Source organism: Cryptotermes secundus, unplaced genomic scaffold, assembly GCF_002891405.2.
Source record: "Cryptotermes secundus unplaced genomic scaffold, Csec_1.0 scaffold213, whole genome shotgun sequence".
Lineage (NCBI taxonomy): Eukaryota > Metazoa > Arthropoda > Insecta > Blattodea > Kalotermitidae > Cryptotermes > Cryptotermes secundus.
Window position 1 is genome coordinate 1 of NW_019731264.1, and position 9200 is coordinate 9200.

Genomic DNA, 9200 nt, shown 5'->3' on the forward strand with positions numbered 1-9200 from the left:
AGTGACAATTATATTTTACATTGTGTTTTCTTTGCATCAAACAATGTGGCACTCTAATTGGACAGAAGAAATTCCAGAGAAGGCGGTGCACAAGATAGTGTATCTTTGTATATCCATTAAGATTGCTCATAAATGCATGAAAGGAGTGCCTCCAGCAGGATCATATAGAAGGTCACTGTGTACCAGAAGAAGTAATGGTATTTCCATGGAATTCTTTGCAAATACAGACATAGTTTATGCGTTCCTGGCCATGGCTGGTAAAGGTAAACGTAAAGTTGTCCCTGTGCTTAACTAATTAAAACACTACACCATGAAGGTGTATGGGGTAATGGATGTATGGATCCACGTATTCTTGATGTTGTTACTAGTTGCAGGTGAGTGGTTAGCTTTGCGCCCCCTGCCCCTTTTCTGCCAGAGAAAGCCCCCGGTACCCACTGGATAGGAAGCTGGGTGGGCCCCAGAACTGGTCTGGATGACATGTAGAGGAGAAATGTTTTCCCCTACCGGGACTCGGCAGTCCAGCCCATGGCCGGTTTGTATGCCAAATGCGCTTTCCTGGTCACAGCTGGTGCAAATCATAAAACCCCTTCATGTGGTCAGAGATTCCACTCCCTGCTCAGTTAAGCAGCGAAGCTTTCTGAAACCGTAGTTACATTTTGTAGCACAGAATTCCCAGACTCAGTGACTGAAATCGCGTCTCATAATTCATAAAACGAAAGTCAAGCAGGCACTATAATAGTACAAATATGGCGTCTACTGTACACAGGAATTGCTCTGTCGTTTCGGGATTGAGATCATAGAATCTTACTTCTAAGGTTATCATATGATTCTTTCTTTGTTCAAGCATATTTTACAAAATGCACATAGTTTTTAGTGTCAAGTGATAAAATGATGTTGAAATAATTACAAGTGAATTGGTAATGATGTTAATGGATGTTTTCGCTGCCTAAGTCGTAATTTTGTCAAGGAACTGAAGAAATTTAAGAAAACTGTCAACCATTAATAACCAGCGTTCAGGCCAAAGATCATCGATCACATTTCCTAAACCTGCAGTAATAACCTCTACAATGTAATATACTGGGGCTTATTTGCTCAAAGCAAAAACTGTAGAGCAAAAGAAACACCAGCTGCTGGGTAATGCCTGCATGTGACAGTGAAGGAGGCGTCACAATACACGATGTATACAGCTCTTGCTGTGGAACGACTGGTTAAGCATGTACACGGTGACGTCACGCAACAATAGAAGAGGTGTTGGCCTGCCCTGAGGCTATATAATGAGGATCGCTCATCTTGAATTAGAATTGAGGGAGTCTTCTGAGTTTGCAGTTGGCAGAATTGGGTTGTGCAAAGAAGGCTTTATGTGTGCTGCAGTTACAGTGAGACTGGTATTACTACTGTGTTGAAATCCATTGCCAGGATACAATAAATGAAGATGGAGAATCCTAGTGCGTAACAGTGAACTGTAAAGTGTGTAGATGAGCGTTAACGCTGTAATTTCCTGTAGTTCTGGGTGAATGTATAAGATATCAATAAATCCAATCCAAAACCCATCTCCAAGTCACATACAAGTCTACATGCAAGAGTATCATTAGTGGTAGAGGAATGAGGTGCAGTTAAAATACAGATGTGTGTACCGTCACATGTAAGGGTTAGTGTGATGAATAATTGTGATTTCTAGGTTTGAGGATTGGATGTATTGAACATCTCTGTTACAGTTGATTGTATCAGCTCACACATTGAACTCCTTCTTAACATCTGTTTGAGAAATCTCTCACTGTTGTCTAAATGTTGAAGAGTCTCTAGTGTCTTGAATTGTGGATCTCTGGATCACTTCTCCTCAAAATTGCTACTTGTTATAACTGCTAGGCTGCCCACATGAAATGCACCAACTCCAAGGGTTCCACTCCTGTTTCATGTCTGCGTTGTACCGGATACATCTGCAATACCGTGGTAACCAAACCCATTGTCCTGCAACAGATGTATATTTTCATTGACAGCGTAGCATTCAGGACCGTGTTTAGCCAAGCATTGCTTAGCAATGGGTGTAACCTTGAAGTTACATTCAATACCATGTGGAGCTCAACAGAATGCAGAGGCAGTCACAAGCATACACATAGCTTGGTGATATCTTAAGGCTTATATGACTGCATTCTTTCTCATTCAAAATAAAACTATTCTTACCTTGTTTTCTTAAGGAGGTTAAGTACTGCATTTCACCATGTAATGTATTATACTTTCTTTGCAAGCAGATGGAGAAGTTGCAGCTGCATCAGATGCTGGCCAACCAAATTAAACGCACTGAGACCATCAAGCAAATATATTCATACATACATGGTGACCTGAGTTCCTTATGGACTGATGTCATCACCCCGCCGATATGGTGCAGGCAGATGAAGAAGTTGCAGCTGCATCAGATGCTGGCCAACCAAATTAAACACACTGAGACCATCAAGCAAATATATTCATACATACATGGTGACCTGAGTTCCTTATGGACTGATGTCATCACCCCGCGGATATGGTGAAGAATGATTACGTACAATGATTGGTAAGTGTTTATTTATCATATAGTCAGTCTAGGCAGGAGTAAGTAAGACCTATATGTTATATCTTATAGGCAGTAATGACACCATCCTCAGTGAAGTTGGCCAAACTGTGGCTGTGTCTCTGGTAGGGGTGCATCATGGACCAGAGGATGCGTTGGAACACAGCTTTGGGACATCCACTCGTGGTCCCGCAACGTTAGTCTTGAGGTCTGGATTAGTATGACAAGCCAGGACTGGCAGCTATTTTAATATTATTCCTCACCTATGTCTAGTTCTTCATAGTGGTCTCTTTCCAGCTGTCTTTGCCACGAAAATCCTATATGCATTCCTCTTCTCCCACATATGTATTACTGCCAAACCTGAAGCCACAGACTCTGAACTGGAAATTTGATTAAATATATTTGCCCAAACATATTTTACTTTTATCCTTACATTCAGGCATTATGAATAATATTCAGTTGTGTGATAATGTGACTAAATTTGGTAATGTTTACTTGAATTGTAAAAATATGAATTAATACATCACTCCAGGGTGACCACGTGGAGGACAGGACAGATGAGAGGATGAGAATGTGAGGAATCTTGGGAAAATAAATTATGGGTAACAATAAATTTCTTGAATAGCTGATCACCTGAGGACTGTTTATTACACACAACAGACCAGTCGATTGGTTAAAAAGATTTGATATATGAGTTGGAAAGACTTAATATGATTTTATTCCTGTTCTACTTTGATTGTAGCAACCACAGTTCATTCAGGGGAGTGATTCATATAATTGTCCTGAAGAGTATGTGCAAACAAATGTGTATAATTTGAGAACTATGCCACCCATCGCAACTGTTGTTGGTGTATGTTCACCTATGTTAGACTATGTTTTTAATTTGCTTAGTGGGGGGTGGAGTACAACTGGGTCCACTAGCACGGTGGTCACCAATTGGCCTATTGTAGCCTGCCCCTGGGTGATTATGATGATGGAGAATTTGGTGGAATGAAGACTGACAGGGGAAACCGAAGTACTCAGAGGAATCCCGCCCCAGCGCCACTTTGTCCACCACAAATCCCACTTGACCAGACCCGGGATCGAACCCGGGCTGCCACAGTGGGAAGCCAGAGACTAGCCATTTGAGCTATGGCACAGCCTACGTTAGACTTACTATCCTAACCGCATATTCAAATCATCATTTTTATTTATAAAATTTATTCACGACTCATGTTCAGTTTTTCTTACAATTATGTCGGACACAGGTGTACCTCTAAAGTAATCACGTGTTCTAGTGATTTGTTCTCGCCAGGAAAGATGTGTTAAATGATAAAGCCTCTGACATGATCTCAGAAGGCGATTGGTTCAGATCTCGGGCATGACCACTGTCCTCACTGAAGTCTTTCGTGGTACTCTTCAGTTCAGTCAGGTGAGTGCTGGATATTAGCTCTAACTGGGCATGGACTGCTTCCTTCCACACCCTTCAGAATGTATTATACTTTTTATCCTACCATACTATACAATACCATATTATATACCTACACTAAGATACTGACAGTGTCTAGTGGCCTGTAACTGACACAGCTAGAACTGTAATAATTTTTACACAAAAATTAATTGCATTTGGGATGATGATGATACAAGAATGAGAATTCTAAATAGCCAAATGCATGGAATATAAATTACTGTTCTCTGGGATTTTATTGCGCGTAATTTGGTAGTTGTGCATCAGCATTTCAAAGGAACTTGCTCTTCTACACTGAAGATGAAAGTGGTAGGGTCCTCTGCACCTCCAGTGCCCATGTGCCCCTACACTGCAGACTGTAATGTTATATCCCCAGCCTTGGAAAACTCAAATCTGACAGTTGCATATGCATGGAAGTTTGCATGCATACATCAGACATGACTAAACTATGGCTCACAATTGGCATCTGCTTATTTGTGAAGTTTTAGTGTGGCTTGCGGGAAAATATTAGTCACTCTTCTGTCCTTAAAATGAATTACATAAAAATAAATCTGCAGCCTCCAGACTTGTGAAAATTCCCGTATGCGGCTTAAGTATTCAGCAAGTATGGCCACCCCTGTTATAGACACCCAACTTTGCACACGCTACAGATGCTTCAAAGCAAAGCACTCCTGAAGATGAACTGAATAGGCATGGCATAATGCATAATGTATGGTATTATGATGAGGGCCATAGTAGGAACATTTAGCTTGGGTATGGTAGAAACTTGGTAGGAAATCATCTTGTAAAATGTGTACTTAAAACAGAGGAAACAAAGAAATATGCCATTTTGTCCACCACACATCTCATGTGATTTGACCTGGGACTGAACCTGGGCTGCTGCAGTTGTACCTGGTGACTTACCACCTGAACTAAGCAGCCTCCGTAGTCTAGAGGTAACGTTCCCACCTCATGACTCGTAGTACGCAGGTTCAATACCCGGTGGAGGTCGTCAAATTTTTAAGGGTGGAAAAATTCAGGGAACAAGTCCTCCGGGAGGGACTTTAAGCCGTGGGTCCCGTGTTGTAGCTTTACAGCACGTAAAAGAACCTCATATCTCCAAAGGAGGTCACTGAGCCAAATTACGGACGTTTCCCACTCAACAGCAGTCTCTAATACCTCTGGTAGATGGGGGAAGCATTATAGATAACTCTCAGCTAGTAGAGCCAGTCTCGCTGGCTGGGCGGGACTGATGGTAAGCACCAGTACCGGTAGGATATAGAGACTGGTAGAAATCATAGAGGGAAGCACAATGGACCAATACAGGTCTAAGTGCATGGGGAAACCCACCCTCTCCAATAACTAACTAACTAACTAACTAACTACCACCTGAACTACAGCATGGCCCTATATTGTGTCATTTTCATTGTTAGCTATGAAGAAGGTCTTCAGTATTATTACTTATAATAACCATTCCCTGTCCAGTGATGCTCTTGAAACATATCTGGATGTTGCCTCTTCCCCAAACATCTGCAGAGGTTCCCTTCTGAACTCTTCCAGTCAACAGGAAGAATGACATATTACTCGCAGAGTGGAGCGATTTGTTTATTTATTTGTTATTTTATGACACTGTTGGATGTAATGGAGCCCAGGTGAAACTTTCCCCAGTCCGCTTCCTCTGCTGGGCTTTTTCAATTATTCTTCCTGATAATGAGACTGTGTGTTCCCTTCCCCTGAACGGACACCACATCAAGCGCCCCTCAGAGATATGCCCATTCCCATAATAGCAGAAGACCCAATAACCAACTCTGTGATGCAGGAAGACCTACCTCTCTGTAGCAGCAGGAGATCACATGACTGGACCCTCTGATGCAGGGGTTATTTTTCTTCTTCCAAGATTCTGACAACAGGTAAACTGAAGCTCACCACTACCATTTGTCAGCTGACCTCCCCTCCCCCAATGCTCCATCACTGTCCCAGCTGGACCCTTGTTTCCTTGAGCGGAGCCTTTGTCTCACTGCCTGCTTCTTCTACAGGCCAGTCTAATTATATTTCTCAGTAGTCAGGACGCTTATTAGAGCCCCTGAGAGATTTTGACTGCTGCAACAAAATCTGTTACCCCTCCATTCAGCCCTGCACATGGGAGGAAAGTTAGCTTACAGTGGTATGTAGCCTTGTATCCCAAGGCTCCTTGCATCACACTGTTCCCACAGTGCCCTGTGGGCAAGTGGGGTGACTTGGTTCCCACATCCATCATATCTGTCATGATTGTCATTCTGAACATTTCTAATTTGTAACACTATTCACTAAGATTTCTAGCAGCCCCAAAGTCATGTGCTTTGTTAGGTGATGGAATATTACTGAAGTTTGGGCTTTCTACACTATCTTGCACCCGCTCCACTCCTTCCTCTTTTACTTCCTCCTCCTCCTCTCCTTTTTTTTTCCTTTGCCTCTTCTGCTTTCTGCACCTCCTCTTCTTCCAAAAACATATTTTCTATCATATGTCATATCTATCGTTGTGATATAACTCTCACCTTCTGTCTTTCCTTCATTTAGAAACTGGAAATTCTACAGTTACAGGATGGATAGCTATGTGTAGTATGTAGTATACATATTTCAGAATGCAGAAAGTGCACAGTATGACTGAGATGACTTAGCAAGTCTGATGGCAGTTTTTGATAGCGTTTTGGGAAGGGTCTTGGAATCATTTCGACTGCAGAGGTGTCTGACTGAAAGGATTGTGTGGATGCAAGGGGGAAGCATCTTCCAAGCCATAGCCATGGACTCTGTGCACTTGGGTATGATTCTGACTGCAGTGACTCTACTTTCAATCAAGTGAACATGAAACTGAGTTACAGCCAGTACAGAAAATGGATGGAGGGGATGACAAAATTATGATTTAGTAAAGGACAACAGGTTAGAGGGAGACCTATATCAGGGTGAAGTATTGGTGCTATTCTTTCATTCTATCTTGTAATTAGATGGAAGCCATGAATTAACATTTATTTACTTTTTTATTTATTCGTTTGTTTCTATTTTATCAATATTTTAAATTTTCATTTACAGTAAACACGAATGAAGTGAGATATCATAATTGAGTATTACAATGTTACTTGTAATACTTTGTTCTTCGCAAACTTTTTTGAGTTCGCTGATGACAACCAGTTGGCTCTCTGACAGTAGTGGGAAATCATTAGTCTCCTGAGCAAGTCTTCCAAGCTCACACACTCTGAAACATAACATGAACCACATGTGGGGTGGTTGAAAACTTTCTGATAGCGTTGGAGAGTCCAGGCAGCATCTCTATGCTTGAAATGGTTTGGGTGTGTTTGGTGACTGCTCCTTGAAGATACTTGAATGACCAACCCATGGTACACTTTAGTTAAAACAATAGTGCTACTATATTAATGAGTTTCTTGAAGAATTCGCTTAGTGGGGGTTGGAGTCCAACTGGGTCCACTTGGCACGGTGGCCACTGATTGGCCTATTGTAGCCTGCCCTGGGTGCTTATGATGATGGAGAATTTGGTGGAATGAAGATTGGTAGGGGAAACTGAAGTACTCGGAGAAAACCCGCCCCACCACCACTTTGTCCACCACAAACCTCACTTGACCGGACCCAGGATCGAACCCAGGCCACCGTGGTGGGAAGTCAGTGACTGACCGCTTGAGGTATGGCGCAGCCACAGTTTCTTGAATAAGTGACTGTTTAAGATAAAATACGGACTCCATCATTTTCCAAGGACCAACTTCCATCATATAAATTAAACCTCAGTGTCTCTATAGTTCTGGCTCCCTAATTTCCCCACCATTTTCATGCACAGGGCTTTTATCCCGATGTCTGAAGCAATCCAGGTGTTTCCCTTATAAATCAGTCATTAAAGGGGGAGGGGGTGAAAAGTTGAGTGTGCGGTGTCAGTTTGAATATTGAATGTAAATATTGCAACTAAAGTGTAATGTAGTTCAAGTGCCATATCCTTGTCATTCAGAACCTCATTCCCAACCCACATGATTTTCCCAAAGCTTACATTATGTAGGATGTAGCTGCATGACCAGCAACTTGGAACACACCATGTCATAAGTGGTGCGCATTGTTGAAATCATTCTGCCACTTCCCCACCCTCAGGATCTTACCCAATGACTAAACAATAAAGGAGAAGCAATGGGTGTATTGGAGGTTAGAGGATAGTTATAATAATAGGGATGGTAGTGATTCATGAGGATAATGATAATATAAATTGAGCCACAGACTAAATTCTCACAGCAGTCAAGATAAGTCTTTCACATAACAGATCATTTCTTGTGCCCTTAGAAATCCAGCAGCTAAAAGGAGAGACAAAACAGAAATTAAATTTTATAAGGAGGAGCAGGATTCATGTAAGATGACCATACTGGGAGTGGAGGAGGAGGAGGAAGAAGAAGGAGAGGAAGAAGAAGAAGAAAGAATTTTTCCATATAGAGTATTTAAGGCAATGAAACGCCAGATTGATTCTGACACTATGGTTAAATAAAGGATGTGCACCGAGGAAACCTGGCAACAGGGCTGAGCGGACACAACATTCCTCACAGAGTGCTACTACTGATAAATGCAAGCACTCTCGCTAGAGAAGAGTGGATGAAATGTTTCTCCGGCAACTACGGTGCCCTTCCCCGCTAGCGAGAGTACAGTCGTGTTGCTGATTCCCTCATATCACTTTCTGTATATGCACACATTTACAAGAATACTGTAAAAAGATAACACAAACTTACCGTGCTATATAACAGGTGCTGAAAATGACCCCCTTCTGCTTGCAAACATGCCTCTGATCTGTAGTTGTGCCACAATATCCGTAACTTTTTCTTCGATTGCTTCTTTATGTCACATACTGAACCTGTGACCCGCCACTTTTCACAAGCTTCCATACACACAACTTTGTGGAAATGGGCGAATCAGGATATTTACAACAAAACATGCTTATGGAGCTGAGCCCTTTTCTCAGAGAAGCCTAATCTGCAGCTACTCAAAAATTTCCCAGCAATTTCTGGAACCGGAAGGTTCATCACCGTGTTCACAAGAGCACTCCACTGCTCCCTATCCTGAGCCAGATNTGATCTGTAGTTGTGCCACAATATCCGTAACTTTTTCTTCGATTGCTTCTTTATGTCACATACTGAACCTGTGACCCGCCACTTTTCACAAGCTTCCATACACACAACTTTGTGGAAATGGGCGAATCAGGATATTTACAAC